Raw genomic sequence first — 15,490 nt, forward strand, 5'->3', positions numbered from 1 at the left:
CCTCTTATTGATTTCTCTTAAGTCTTGTACAGGTCTGTATTCTCCACTATTAGGTTTTCGTACCGGCAACAATGGAGTATTCCAGGGTGAGTGACATGAGCAGAGGATTCCTTGGTCAAGGAGCCGGCGGATATGCGGGGCAATTCCTTTCTTGGCCTCTAGGGGCATCGGGTATTGGCGTACCCGCACGGGGTCTGCCCCAGGTTTAAGTTCAACAAATAAAGCAGGACGGTGTTTTGCTAGTCCTAACCCCCCGTTTCCGCCCAAGCTTCTGGATATTGCTGGAGCCAGGTTGCTATGTCCTGGTCAGGGGCCGGTTGCTCCTGGTGGAGCCGGTACTCATCTTCTAGGGTTATAGTTAGGACGGACACGGGTTGATTGTGGGAGTTGGTCACGATGGGCCCCTCAGGGAGGAAATGGATCTGTGCTCCCATTTTAGTTAGCAGGTCTCTCCCTAATAGGGGACAGGGGCTCTCAGGGATAACCAGGAAAGAATGGGTTACATTCTTGGCTCCGAGGTTTACTGTTCTTTGTGTTGTCCATGGGTATTTCTTAACTCCTGTGCCCCCTTGTACCCACGAGGACTTGGAGGATAATTTTCCATTAGTTTTAACTAAGACTGAGTGCTGTGCTCCCGTATCGACCAAGAACTGGACTGGGGACCCCTCCACTTGCAAAGTTATCCTAGGTTCGGGGAGGGGATCCGAACCCCGTCTTCCCTAGTCTTCATCTTGAGTGACTAGTACGGGTGTAGACCTAGGGGGTCCCTGTCCTCGTTGTTTCTTTTTGGGGCAGTCTCTTACCCAGTGGCCAGCCTCCTTGCAGTAGGCACATTGGTCTTTTTTCAGATTATCATGCCTGGGGGGCCGCCTGGGTTGGGTGTACTCTGGCTGTAGATGCTCTTTCTGTACTACTGCTGCCAGGACCTTGGTCATTTTTTCAGTGGCCTTAAATTGCCTTTCTTCTGGAGTATCTCTGTTATTGTAAACCCGCTGGGCTATCTGAAGGAGGTCCTGAATCCGCTTTCCTTCCAAGTCTTCTAATTTCTGGAGTTTTCTTTTAATATCTGGGGCTGCCTGATTTACGAATGACATTACAATAGCTGCCTGACTTCCTGGAGCCTCTGGATCTATGGGGGTGTACTGTCTAAAAGCTTCCATTAATCTTTCTAAGTAGGTGGCTGGGCTCTCTGTCTTTTCTTGCAGAATAGAATATACTTTAGCCAAATTAGTGGGCTTACAAGCAGCTGCCCGGAGACCTGCCATTAGAGTCTGGCGATAAAGGCGTAGCCGTCCCCTACCTTCTGCCGTGTTGTAGTCCCATGCCGGCCTGGTCAGAGGAAAGGTCACGTTTATGAGGTTGGGGTTGGCAGTCGGTTGACCGTCGTCCCCTGGGACCAGCTTTCTAGCTTCTACCTGTATTCTCTCTCGCTCTTCCGTGGTAAACAAGATTCGGAGGAGCTGCTGACAATCGTCCCAAGTGGGCTGGTGGGTGAACATGACACTATCCAGTAAAGACAGTAAATCTTTGGGGTTGTCTGAAAACCGAGCACTCTGAGTCTTCCAGTTATACAGATCACTGGTGGAGAATGGCCAGTACTGGAGCCTGGGGATTCCTGTGTCATCTGGGGGTCCTATTTCCCGGAGGGGTAAAGCCACCGTGGAGTCAGGCGGCTGGGGGGGGCTAGTCCGCGAAGTGCGCCCTCGCGTCCGCCCCGCCGGCCCCTCAAAGTTACTTTCCCTTTCAGCAGGCCCGTGAGTGGCGGCTGCCTCCTCTCCGCCTGCTCTGTCCCGCGACTCAGCCCGAGGGGCCGGGACCTGGGGCCCGGAGGGGTACGGAGGGGGTTCTGTGAACAGTGGGTCCCCGCTATCAGGTAGAACAGGATGGGAGGGGGCAGTTGGTTGCTTGGTTTTTAGTGGTCGAGCAACCAGTGCCTTAGAGGGTTCAGAGGCTAATTGGAAAGGGGACAGCCAAGGAGGCGGGTTTTCAACAAGGTCCTGCCATATGAGGATGTATGGGATTTGATCTAAGTGGCCCGCATGTCCAGGTAGGAAAATCTTGGATTTTACCCTAGTGATGACAGCAAGTCGGAAGGTCCCTTCGGGTGGCCACCCCACATCAAAGGCAGGCCACTCGGAGCGACACAGAGTAATTAGCTTTCCTTTCCTGATTTCCATACCAAGATCATGGCCCCTTGCTCTAACTTCTTTGAAATTATTTGTAAGGAGAGAGAGAGGAGTACTCTGGGTATTGCCTATCCTGTAACGATTTGTAGTCCTTTCCTGTAAAGGAATGTGGGTTAGAATCCCAATAGAGGAAATCTGATCTGACTTATTACTGATAGCTAGCTGGGAGCGCGGCGCCGGAAGCCGGGAGCCCGGGGACCGGGGCCGGAAGCGCGGCGCCGGAAGCCGGGGAGCCCGGGGACCGGGGCCGGGAGCGCGGCGCCGGAAGCCGGGGAGCCCGGGGACCGGGGCCGGGAGCGCGGCGCCGGAAGCCGGGGAGCCCGGGGACCGGGGCCGGGAGCGCGGCGCCGGAAGCCGGGGAGCCCGGGGACCGGGGCCGGGAGCGCGGCGCCGGAAGCCGGGAGCCCGGGGACCGGGCCGGGGGCGCGGCGACCGGGGTCAGATTCAGACCGCAAGCGCGCACCCGGGGACCGGGGTCAGATTCAGACCGCAAGCGCGCACCCGGGGACCGGGGTCAGATTCAGACCGCAAGCGCGCACCCGGGGACCGGGGTCAGATTCAGACCGCAAGCGCGCACCCGGGGACCGGGGTCAGATTCAGACCGCAAGCGCGCACCCGGGGACCGGGGTCAGATTCAGACCGCAAGCGCGCACCCGGGGACCGGGGTCAGATTCAGACCGCAAGCGCGCACCCGGGGACCGGGGTCAGATTCAGCTGTTGCCCGGATCGCGAACACGCTCCCGGCAACTCAGATCGCAATTTAAATCAGAAGAGAGCCAGGGGACGTCTCCCACCGGTCTCCACTGGCCGTCCTATAGCGCGTCCGCCAGGACTGTGCCAGCCTCAGTTTCAGACCTCGCGAGTCACAGATTCAGATTCAGAACAGACACACAGACACAGACAGACAAACGGAGACGAGCCAGCTCACCTATCAGTAGATCGATCTCAGCAGATCCGTTGACCAGGGGTCTGGTGGGCTTGGGGAATCCCGGACGGGCCCCCAGATGTTATGCCCAGACTGTTTGTTCCCCAAAGAAGACCACCAGAGTCCAGAGTCAAAGCCAAGCGGCAAGGATCTTTACTACAAGTTCGAACCTGGTCCCTCCTTTACACAGTATACAAGAGGGCCCCGAACAATGCGAGCGTTTGCTTTTTATAGCCCGAAAGTTGTAGGGGAACAAAGAAATTCTTTTGGCTCCTGCGCTTTCAGTAACCTTGAACGGCTGTCTCTTTATCGGAGACTTTCCAGGTGGTATTTGTACTGGGCTCAGGGAGTTTGAGAGATATATGGTGGTGGGATGGGAGGATGGGATGTGTTTGTGCTAGGCTCAGGGAGTTTTGAGCCCGGGGCTGAGGAATGTGCCCAGCTCCTTTCACCTGGAGATAGTGTTAGATCCTGCAATCCCACAAGACTACTGCCCACTTCAGATGCCAGTTACAAACCCTCGGTTGTGACCTGTTATTTCTGACAAACTGGCTCTAAAGCGAGCTTCCCACAAATCCTTCCTAGGGTTTGGTAGGACAGCTCACAGAACTCAGGGAAACACCTTACTTATATTTACCCGTTTATTATAAAGGATATTACAAAGGACATAGGTTAATAACTAGATGGAAGAGATGCATAGGGCAAGGTATGCAGAAAGCGGTGTGGAGCTTCCATGCCCTCTCTGAGTGCCATCCTCCAGGAACCATCCACCGTCTTCCACATGTTCAGCTATCTGGAAGCTCCTAGAACTCCATCCTGTGGAGTTTTTATGAAGGCTTCATTACGTAGGCATGATTGATTAAATCATTGGCCATTGGTGATGAGCTCAGTCTTCAGCCCCTCTCCCTTCCCTCCCTCGGAGGTTGGAAGAAGAGACTGAAAGTCTCAACCCTCTAATCCTGCCTTGATCTTTTTGGCAACCAGCCCGCATCCTGAAGTTACCTAGGGGCTCCCAGCCGTCAGCCATCTCAGCAGCATGCAAAAGACAGTTTGTCTGTTTGTTTTTGTTTTTTTGAGACAGAGTGGAGTTTCGCTCTTGTTGCCCAGGCTAGAGTACAATGGCCTGATCTCAGCTCACCTCAACCTCTGCCTTCCGGGTTCAAGCGATTCTCCTGCCTCAGGCTTCTGGAGTAGCTGGGATTACAGGCGTATGCCAACATGCCCAGCTAATTTTTGTATTTTCAGTAGAGACGGGGTTTCGCCATGTTGGCCAGGCTGATCTCAAACTCCTGATCTCAGGTGATCCGCCCACGTCGCGCCTGGCCTCATGTGTGAACTTCTTAATGCACCACTAGGTGGCAGTGACCTGCAGCCCGTGGTTGTATTAAACAGACTTTTTTTTTTTTTTTTTTTTTTTTTGAGACGAAGTCTTGCTCTTGTTGCCCAGGCTGGATGGAGTGCAATGGCCCGATCTTGGATCACCACAACCTCCACCTACTGGGTTCAGCTATTCTCCTGCCTTAGCCTCCCACGTAGCTGGGATTATAGGTATGCGCCACCATGCCAGGCTAATTTTTGTATTTTTAGTAGAGACGGGGTTTCTCCATGTTGGTCAGGCTAGTCTCGAACTCATGACCTCAGGTGATCCGCCCGCCTCGGCCTCCCAAAGTGCTGGGATTACAGGCGTGAGCCACAGCGCCCGGCCTAGAGACATCTTAAATATGCCTTTATTTTTAGACAATAAAAAAAATAAGCTTCCCATTATGCAAGAGTCCTTTGGCCTTTGTGTATTCCTACCCTGTGAACAAAGAGTCTAAAACTGTGAAAAGATGTCCATTAAGTAGAGTTAAATTAAAATAGCAGGTTGCAGAACAGTATCTTTACCACCTCACTTTCTTCTTTTCTGCCTCTCTCCCTTCCTTCTCTACTTCCACAAAAGTTGACTGAGTACCTATTGGGTGCTAACATGTGCTAAGTTACTGGAAATGCAATGGTGAGCAAAGCAACACCAATGTAGTCCCTGTGGATCTTATGGTCCCTTATTGATGGACAGATAGGTTGGTTCCACCTTCTCATTATAACAAATAATACTACAAAGAACATTTTATACGTGCACTTGAGTTTCTCTAGGGCAGTGGTTCTCAAAGAGTGGTCTGGGCCATGAGACCAAAACAATTTTCATAATAATATTAAGATGTTATTTGGCCGTTTTCATGCTCACTCTTCTCATGAATGTTCAGTGGACCTTTCCATGAGGCTACATGACACGATATTGCAACAAATTGACAGCAGAAGCAGATATGAGAATCCAGATGTTTTCTATTAAGCCAGATATGAGATTTGAAAAAAAAAAAAATGTAACATACAGTGAGAAAAATGACACTTTTCTCACTAATTTTTTTGTTTCGGAAAATATAGTTATTTTATTATTTTTTTGAGACAGGGTCTCACTCTGTTGCCCAGGCTGGAGTGCAGTGGCATTACCATAGCTCACCGCAGCCTCAAACTCTTGGGCTCAAGTGATCTTCCTGACTCAGCCTCCCAAGTAGCTGGGACTACAGGTGCTCACCACTATGCCTGGCTAACATTTTTATTTTTAGTTTTTGTAGAGATTGAGTCTTGCTATGTTGCCCAGGCTGGCCTCTAACTCCTGGGCTCAAGCAATCCACCCACCTCAACCTCCCAAGTAGGTGGTGGATCTACAAGCTCTTGCCACTGAGCCTGGCTCTCCATCATTTTTAAGTGCAATGGAGATCTGGTATTGAATGGTTTGAGACCCACTCTTCTAGGGCAAGGGTCCCCATTGCCCGAGCCTGGCCCAGTACAGTCTGTGGCCTGTTAGGAACCAGGCTGCACAGCAGGAAGTAAGTGGAGGGCAAGCGAGCGTTAACTGCCTGAGCCTGTTAGATCGGGGCGGTATTAGATTCTCATAGGAGCACGAACCCTATTGTGAACTGCACACATGAGGACTCTGGGTTGCACGCCTTTTAAGAGAATGTAATGGCTGATGATCTAAAGTGGAGCAGTTTCATACCAAAACCATTCCCTGCTTTCCTCTCAACCCGTCCCTAGTGCCAAAAAGGTTGGGAACTGCTGTTCTAGGGTATCTATCTCGAAGTGGAGTTGCTGTGTTTTACGGTGTCCACAATTTCAGTTTTGCTAGGTGTTGCCAAATTGCTCTCCAAAGTGGCTAAAGCTAATTTTTTATTTTATTTTATTTTATTTATTTATTTTGAGATTGTGTCTTGCTCTGTTGCCAGGCTGGAGTGCAGTGGCGCGATCTTGGCTCACTGCAACCTCCGCCTCCCGGGTTCAAGTGATTCCCCTGCCTCAACTTCCTGAGAAGCTGGAATTACAGGCGCGCAACCACCACGCCCGGCTAATTTTTTTGTGTTTTAGTACAGATGGGGTTTCACCGTGTTGGCCAGGCTGGTTTCAAACTCCTCACTTCGTGATCCACCTGCCTTGGCCTCCCAAATAGGCATGAGCCTCTGTGCCTGGCTTTTTTTTTTTGTTTTTTGTTTTAGTAGGAGTCTCATTCCGTCACCCAGGCTGGAGTGCAGTGGTGCAATCTTGGCTCACTGCAACTTCCACCTGCCAGGTTCAAGCAGTTCTCCTGTCTCAGCCTCCTGAGTAGCTGAGATTATAGGCACATACCACCACACCTATTTTTTTGTATATTTATTAGAGATAGGGTTTCATCATGTTGGCCAGGCTGGTCTCAAACTCCTGACCTCAAGCCATCCAGCCTCTCAAAGTGCTGGGATTACAGGCGTGAGCCACTTCGCTGGGCCAAAAGCTAATCTTAAAAAACAAAAAACAAACAAAAGAACCCCCAAAATACCAGGCCGGGTGTGGTGGCTCACACCTGTAATCCCAGCACTTTGGGAGGCCGAGGTGGGTGGATCATGAGGTCAGGAGTTCAAGACCAGACTAACCAATATGGTGAAGCCCCATCTCTACTAAAAATATAAAAATTAGCTGGGCAAGGTGGTGCGTGCCTGTAGTCCCAGCCACTCAGGAGGCTGAGGCAGGAGAATCACTTGAATCCAGGAGGCAGAGGTTGCAGTGAGCCGAGATCGTGCCACTGCACTCTAGCCTGAGCGTCAGAGTAGGACTCCGTCTCAAAAAAAAAAAAACAAACCAAACAAACTGGCAAAGGAGGGCAAATCACTTGAGCCCAGGAATTTGAGACCAGTCTGGGCAACATGGCAAAACCCTATCTCTACAGAAAATTTTTAAAAATTAGTTGGAAGCCTTTACTAAGAAAAAAAAAAAAAAATTAGCTAGGCATGGTGGTCCATGCCTGTGGTCCCAGTTACTTGGAAGCTGAGGTGGGAGGATGGCTTTAGCGTGGGAGGCGGAGGTTGCAGTTAGCTGAGATTGTGCCACTGCACTCCAACCTGGGTGACAGAGTAAGACCCTGTCTCAAAAAAAAAAAAAAGAAATGTATATATCCTTGATTTTTTTGTTGTTGTTTTTCCCAAATCTCAAATTGTAAACAATTGTGAAATTATTAAAGTAGGCTAGCAAAAGAAAAAAAAATAAAGTAGGCTAGTGATACAATACAATAGTGAGTTGGTGTATGAAATGTTCATTATCTTTTCTAAACAATACTGTGAAAAGCAGGGTCATATTTATCTGAAATGTTCTCAGAGGAAGTTTCTCTTGGTCACTGAGAATAGCTTTGTACAGTATCAACATTACATGTATCGGAAAATTTATTTTTGTTTGGTGGCTCATGGGTAGTAAAAGCGTACAAGTTATGCAAATAACCCTTTTTTAACAACAGGGGAATTTCATTATTCTTAAATACTACCTTCTGCAATTTTTGTTAAAACCATGTTCCACTAACACCTAATTTGTAAAAAAAATAAATAAATACAGAGGGACCTAATGTGAAAACAACTTAAAAGCTGTTAGTTCACTTTGTAAATGAGAGTTTATTTTAACCAATTTAGGGCTTATTAAAATTATTCACAGAATATTTACTTGTTCAAGTGTAGCTGATCTAAAACTTTAATGGCGTTAAATTTTGGCAATGAAATATGTTGATCAGGCCGGGTGCAGTGGCTCACGCCTGTAATCCTAACACTTTGGGAGGCTGAGACAGGTGGATCACCTGAGGTCAGGAGTTCGAGAGCAGCCTGACCAACATGGCAAAACCTGATCTCTACTAAAAATACAAAAATTAGCTGGACATGGTGGTGGGCGCTATAATCTCAGCTAGAAAAAAAGAAATATGTTGATCAATATGAGAGGTTGAGTTTTACAGTTGAAGGGGCAAGGTGCAGCAATATTAATTGGCTGTTTCTGACGGTAGTTTGGCACGTAGTTATATGTACACTCTGCTCTAGTAAAATGACATGCGACCACAGTCAACTGTTACCTATTTATGCTGGAAGGTTTTTGGCAACCAACTGTTAATTGAAGTGAGATTCCATTCTGCCACTTAGCCACGACAGAGTACATCCATGTGCACTCAGGGAAAGCAGATGGAATAGGTTGTAAACAGAAGCACACTCCAATTCAGGAGACATGTCCACGCAGAAATAGTACTAGGATGCAACATACATCACAAAAACAAATGGAAATTTTGTTTGTTTGTTTTTGAGATGGAGTTTCGCTCTTTCACCAGGCTGGAGTGCAGTAGCACAATCTCAGCTCACTGCAACCTTCGCCTCCCAGGTTCAAGCGACTCTCCTGCTTCAGCCTCCCTAGTAGCTTGGACTACAGGTGCGTGCCACCACATCCAGCTAATTTTTGTATTTTTAGTAGAGACGGGGTTTCATCATCTTGGCCAGGATGGTCTCAATCTCCTGACCTCGTGATCCACCTGCCTCAGCCTCCCAAAGTACTGGGATTACAGGCGTGAGCCATGGCGCCTGGCAAGAAATTGTTTTTTTTTGTTTTTTGAGACGGAGTCTCGCTCAGTCGCCCAGGCTGGAGTGCAGTGGCGCAATCTCAGCTCACTGCAAGCTCCACCTCCCGGGTTCACGCCATTCTCCTGCCTCAGCCTCCTGAGTAGCTGGTACTACAGGCACCCGCCACCACGCCCAGCTAATTTTTTGTATTTTTTTTTTAGTAGAGACGGGGTTTCACCATGTTAGCCAGGATGGTCTCGATCTCCTGACCTCGTGATTCGCCCGCCTTGGCCTCCCAAAGTGCTGGAATTACAGGCGTGAGTCACCGCGCCCGGCCGTTTGTTTTTTTTTTAATCTGTCTTTAGGGGATACCTAGCAATTAGTGGGGTTAAATGAGGGAACTGTCATCTCAGAAGAGATGGTCCACTGTATTCATTTGTCATAATAACCAGACTCCTGGAGTTACTGGGTTCTAAAGTTGTTGATACAGCATGAGTAGGTTTGGATGTGGAGTTCTGTATGGAGGGTCCTTTCAACCGGAAGATAAACCAGAATTGTTGGTCTTAGCCTTTTGGATTACTGACTTTATTTGAATCTGTTTAAAAAGTCAAAACTGGCCAGGCGCCGTGGCTCATGCCTGTAATCCCAGCACTTTGGGAGGCCAAGGCAGGTGGATCGCTTGAGGTCAAGAGCTCAAGACAAGCCCGGCCAACATGGTGAAACCCTGTCTCTACTAAAATACAATTAGCCAGGTGTGGTGGTGTGTGCCTGTAATCCCAGCTACTCAGGAGACTGAGGCAGGAGAATCGCTTGGACCTGGGAGGCGGAGGTTGCAGTGAGCCGAGATGGAGCCACTACACTCTCAGCCTGGGTGACAGAATGAGACTCTGTTTCACACACACAAAAAAGCCTGTATTGTTGTAAATAGATTGTGAAGGGTGATTCTCCTGAGGGTTCAGAATAAGAGGAGAGCTGCAGAGAAAGCCTCAGTTTTCTTAGAGATTACCTAAGAGGTTGTAACAGAAGGCTAGTAGAAGTATGGATGTTAAAGGCCATTCTGATGAGGTCTCAGATGGAAATGAAGAACATGTTATTGGAAACTGGCGGAAAAATGATCCTGATTATCTGACAAAGAATGTGGTTGAATTGTGTGTCCTAGTGTTTTATGGAAGGTAGAAATTCTGAGTGATGAAATAGGATATTTGGTGGAAAAAAATATCTGAGTAAAGTGTTGAGGGTGTGGAAAAACTTCTCTTGAATGCCTATAGTAAAATGCCCAGGCTGGAGTGCAATTGCGTGATCTTGGCTCACTGCAACCTCCGCTTCCTGGGTTCAAGTGATTCTCATGCCTCAGCCTCCTGAGTAGCTGGGATTACAGGTGTGTGCCATGACGCCCGGCTAATTTTGTATTTTTAGTAGACATGGGGTTTCACTATGTTAGCCAGGCTGGTCTCGAACTTCTGACCTCAGTTAATGCGCCCGTCTTAGCCTCCCAAAATGCTGCAATGATAGGCATGAGCCACCGCCCCTGGCCAAAGATGTTATTTATGATTTAAAAAAAAAAAAACAGCAGAATTTAAATGTTTAGAAATTTACCAACCTGCCCATGTTGTAAAGAATGAAAAAGCTTGTTGAAAAGAAAACACCAAGAAAGTGACCGAGGAAACTTTTGATAAGGAGGTTAGTGTGGGGAGATGGAAGCCAGATGCTCAGCATCACAGTGAAGAAGGACCCTGAAACCATTCTGAAGATCTTCAGAGGCTGCCCTGCCCATCACAGACCCAGAAAACTAGGACCTTGAAGTCAAAGAGATTTCAAGGCTCTGCTCCCTGCATTCTGGTGCAGGGCTTCTGGGATGCCCTAGCTATGGCTCAAGTAGGCCCAACTGTGGCTAAGCCCATCCCTCTGGGAGGCACAGACAATAAAGCATAGTAGTGTCCAAGCAGTTTTGTCTCCAGAGCTGCGCAAAGTGCACGGTCTGTGAGGGCATTGCTACCTCTACCTAGATTTCAAGGGATTTCTGTAGGAAGCTTGAGGCCCAGACAGAGTACTGAAGGGGTGGCCTGCCCTTCCACACCTGTGGGCATTTCTCATCAGGTGGAAATGTTATGCCCAGACCGTTTGTTCCCCAAAGAAGACCACCAGAGTCCAGAGTCAAAGCCAAGCGGCAAGGATCTTTTACTGCAAGTTCGAACTTGGTCCCTCCATCCCACAGCATACAAGAGGGCCTCGAACAATGCGAGTGCTTGCTCTTTATAGCCCGATGTAAACAGGATATGTAAAGTTACAGGGGAACAAGGTAGTTCTCTTGGTTACAGCATTACAATTGGTTGACATTATACATTTAGCATTTTTTATTGGTTCCCGCTGTGTCCTTATCGGAGATTTACCTGGTGGTGTTTTTCTGAAGTTTGAGAGAAATATGGAGGAATGTGTTTGTGCTGGGCTCAGAAAGTTGAGAGATATATGGTGGGTTGTGTTCGTTCTGGGCTCAGGGAGTTGGGAGATATATGAGGAATGTGTTTGTGCTGGGCTCAGGGAATTGGGAGATATATGGAGGAATGTGTTTGTGCTGGGCTCAGGGAGTTGGGAGGTATATGGAGGAATGTGTTTGTGCTGGGCTCAGGGAGTTGGGAGGTATATGGAGGAATGTGTTTGTGCTGGGCTCAGGGAGTTGGGAGATATATGAGGAATGTGTTTGTGCTGGGCTCAGGGAGTTGGGAGGTATATGGAGGAATGTGTTTGTGCTGGGCTCAGGGAGTTGGGAGGTATATGGAGGAATGTGCCTGATTCAGAAAGAGAGACTTGAGAAAGAAAGAGACACAGAGACAAAGTATAGAGAAAGAAAAGTGGGCCCGGGGGACCGGCGCTCAGCATACGAAGCAGCCGAGCCATGCTGCACAGGCACCGGTCTCTGAGTTCCCTCAGTATTTATTGATCCTTATCTTTACCATCTCGGAGAGGGGGATGTGGCAGGACAATAGGGTAATAGTGGGGAGAGGGTCAGCAGGAAAACATGTGAACAAATGTCTCTGTGTCATAAATGAATTTAAGGAAAGGTGCTGTGCCTTGATGTGCATGTATACAAACATCTCCACAAACATTTCTGTGCATTAAAGAGCAGCACTGCCGCTAGCACGTCTCACCTCCAGACCTAAGGAGATTTTCTCCTACCTCAGTAAATAGATCATACAATTGGGTTTTACTGAGACATTCCATTGCCCAGGGACGAGCAGGAGACAGATGCCTTCCTCTATCTCAACTGCAAAGAGGCCTTCCTCTTTTACTAATCCTGCTCAGCACAGACCCTTTACAGGTGTCGGGCTGGGAGACATCAGGTCTTTCCCTTCCCACGAGGCCATATTTCAGACGATCACATGGGGAGAAACCTTGGACAATACCTGGCTTTCCTAGGCAGAGGTCCCTGCAGCCTTCTGCAGTGTTTGTGTCCCTGAGTACTTGAGATTAGAGAATGGTGATGACTTTTGACAAGCATACTGCCTTCAAGCACTTGTTTAACAAAGCACATCCTGCACAGCACTAAATCCATTAAACCTTGAGTAAACACAGCACATGTCCCTGCAAGCACAGGGTTGGGGGTAGGGTTACAGATTAACAGCATCTCTTCAAACAGAAGAATTTTTCTTAGGACAGAACAAAATGGAGTCTCTTATGTCTACTTCTTTCTACATAGACACAGTAACAGTCTGATCTCTCTTTCTTTTCCCCACAGAGCACCGCCAAAGGGGCAGGGCCACTGCAGAGAGCCCCCACTAGAGCAATGCCCAGCACAGCCATGGGGACGGGGCTGCCTGCAGAGTGGGCTGTGCCCGGCAAAGCCATGGGGGTGGGGCTGCCCCGAGCCTTGAGGGCCAAACCCCCATCCCAATATCTTGGGGGTAGAACGTCAAGTCAAAAATTATTCTCAAACCTTAAGACTTAATGTTGTTTGCCCTGTTGAGTTTCGGACTTACTTGGCACCCATTGCCCCTTTCTTCTTTCCTGTTTCTCCCTTTTGGAATGGAAATTTCTATCCTGTGTCAGTCCCACCATTGTATTTTGGAAGCATACTTACATTGTGTAAGTAGTTTGATTTCACAGGCTCATAATTGGAGAGCAATTTGCCTCAGGATGAATCATATCTTGACTTTTGCCCATACTTGGAATGAGTCAACATTTAGTTGAGATGTTGACTTAGACTCTAAAGCTGATATTGGAATGAGTTAAGACTTTTAGGGCTATTGAGATGGAACAAATCTATTTTGCATTTGAGAAGGACACGGATTTTGTGAGGTCAGGGGCAGAATGCTATGGTCTATGTTTGTGTCCCCCCAGAATTCATATGTTGAAACCTAACCCCCAAGATGATGGTCTTAAGAAGCGGGGCCTTTGGGGGGATTAGATCATGAGGGCCCTGCCCTCATGAATGGGATTAATGCGGTTATGAAAGAGGACTCAGGCCGGGTGCAGTGGCTCATACCTGTAATCCCAGCATTTAGGGAGGCTGAAACAAGAGGATCATTTGAGTCCAGGAGTTTGAGACCAGCCTGAGCAACACAGTGAGACTCCATCTTTACCAGAAAGAAAAAAGAAGAGAAGAAAAGAGAAGAGAAGAGAAAGAAGGAAGGAAGGGAAGGAAGAGAAGAAAAGGAAGGGAAGGAAGGAAAGAAAGCAAAGAAAGGAAGGAAGGAAGGAAGGAAAATAGGCTGGGCATGGTGACTCACGCCTGTAATCCTAGCACTTTGGGAGGCCGAAGCGGGTGGATCACAAGGTCAGGAGATCGAGACCGTCCTGGCTGACATGGTGAAACCCCTGTCTCTATTAAAAAAATACAAAAAAATTATCCAGATGTGGGGGGGGGGGTGCCTGTAGTCCCAGCTACTTGGGAGGCTGAGGCAGGAGAATGGCGTGAACTCGGGAGGTGGAGTTTGCAGTGAGCCGAGATCATGCCAGTGGACTCCAGCCTGGACAACAGAGTGAGACTCCATCTCAAAAAAAAAAAAAAGAAAGAAGAAAGAAAAAAGCCAGGTGTGGTGGCATGTGCCTGTAGTTCCAGCTACTCAGGAGGCTGAAGCGAGAGGATCACCTGAACCCAGGAGTTTGAGGCTGCAGTGAGCTATGATTGTGCTGCTGTACTCCAGCCTGGGTGACAAAGTAAGACTCTGTCTCAAAAAATAATAAAATAAAATAGGCCCCAGAGAGCTGCCTTCCTCTTCTACCATGTGAAGACACGGTGAGAAGGTGTGAAGCAGAGAGTGAGCCCTCACTAAACACCAAATCTGCTGGTGCCTTCATCTTGGACTCCCCAGCCTCCAGAACTCTCAGCAACATTTCTGTTTTTAACAAATTATCCAGTCTGAGGAATTTTGTTATAGTAAACCAAATGGACTAAGACCCTGGGTATGTGGACACTACAGTCCAATGAGACATTAGAGAAAGTTGCCGGAGGCTCCCCTCCCTAATAAAAAGAGATATGGCCAGGTGCGGTGGCTCACATCTGTAATCCCAGCACTTTGGGAGGCTGAGGCGGGTGGATCACGAGGTCAAGAGACCCGGTCTCTACTAAAAATACAAAAATTAGCTGGGTGTGGTGGCACCCGCCTGTAGTCCCAGCTACTCAGGAGGCTTAGGCAGGAGAATCACTTGAACCCAGGAGGCAGAGGTTGCAGTGAGCTGAGATCGTGCCACTGCTCTCCAGCCTGGCAACAGAACAAGACTCTATCTCAAAAAAAAAAAAAGGGTACATGTTAGTAATGTCCCTTTTCTTTCTGACTTTCAATGTCATCATGTACAGATGCTTGGAGTGATGGCAGCTATTTTGCCACCATGAGGCTAAAGCTAAGCAATTTGAAAGTAGTCCACACTCCTTTTTTTTTTTTTTTTTTTTGAGACAAAGTCTGGCTCTGTCGCCCAGGCTGGAGTGCAGTGGCGCGATCTCAGCTCACTGCAACCTCTGCCTCCCGGGTTCACACCATTCTCTTGCCTCATCCTCTCGAGTAGCTGGGACTACAGGCGCCCACCACCACACATGGCTAATTTTTTATATTTTTAGTAGAAACGAGGTTTCACCGTGTTAGCCAGGATGGTCTCGATCTCCTGACCTTGTGATCCACCCGCCTCGGCCTCCCAAAGGTCCACACTCCTAAGTTATGGAGCTGATGAATTCTGGAGTGTTTACCTCTAGACTTCTTGCTTTGTGAAATTATAAACTCCTCGTTGTGTAAGTTATCTTTAGTTAAATAGTCTGTTCTTTTTTTTTTTTTTGAGATAGAGTCTCGCTCGGTCACCCAGGCTGGAGTGCAGTGGCCGGATTTCAGCTCACTGCAAGCTCCGCCTCCCGGGTTTATGCCATTCTCCTGCCTCAGCCTCCCCAGTAGCTGGGACTACAGGCGCCCGCCACCTCGCCTGGCTAGTTTTTTTTATATGTTTTTTTAGGAGAGACGGGGTTTCACCATGTTAGCCAGGATGGTCTTGATCTCCTGACCTCGTGATCCGCCCATCTCGGCCTCCCAAAG

The 15,490-nt window shown here is 48.4% G+C and overlaps 1 protein-coding gene and 2 long non-coding RNA genes across 11 annotated transcripts in view; 2 read left to right on the forward strand and 1 right to left on the reverse strand.

Annotated features, from left to right (window-relative positions):
- Nucleotides 1–15,490, forward strand: part of LOC144335255 (uncharacterized) — a 99,587-nt gene that overhangs the window by 43,468 nt on the left and 40,629 nt on the right. The window lies entirely within an intron of this gene.
- LOC144335264 (uncharacterized) lies at nucleotides 10,546–13,624 on the forward strand. Its single transcript, XR_013405994.1, has 2 exons — nucleotides 10,546–11,568; nucleotides 11,700–13,624. It is a non-coding gene; the product is annotated as an uncharacterized LOC144335264 (long non-coding RNA).
- LOC144335280 (uncharacterized) lies at nucleotides 11,130–13,985 on the reverse strand. The gene is made up of 3 exons (XR_013406011.1): nucleotides 13,858–13,985; nucleotides 11,724–13,715; nucleotides 11,130–11,503 (listed from the first exon to the last, which is right to left on the reverse strand). It is a non-coding gene; the product is annotated as an uncharacterized LOC144335280 (long non-coding RNA).

Source organism: Macaca mulatta, chromosome 16, assembly GCF_049350105.2.
Source record: "Macaca mulatta isolate MMU2019108-1 chromosome 16, T2T-MMU8v2.0, whole genome shotgun sequence".
Classification (NCBI taxonomy): domain Eukaryota; kingdom Metazoa; phylum Chordata; class Mammalia; order Primates; family Cercopithecidae; genus Macaca; species Macaca mulatta.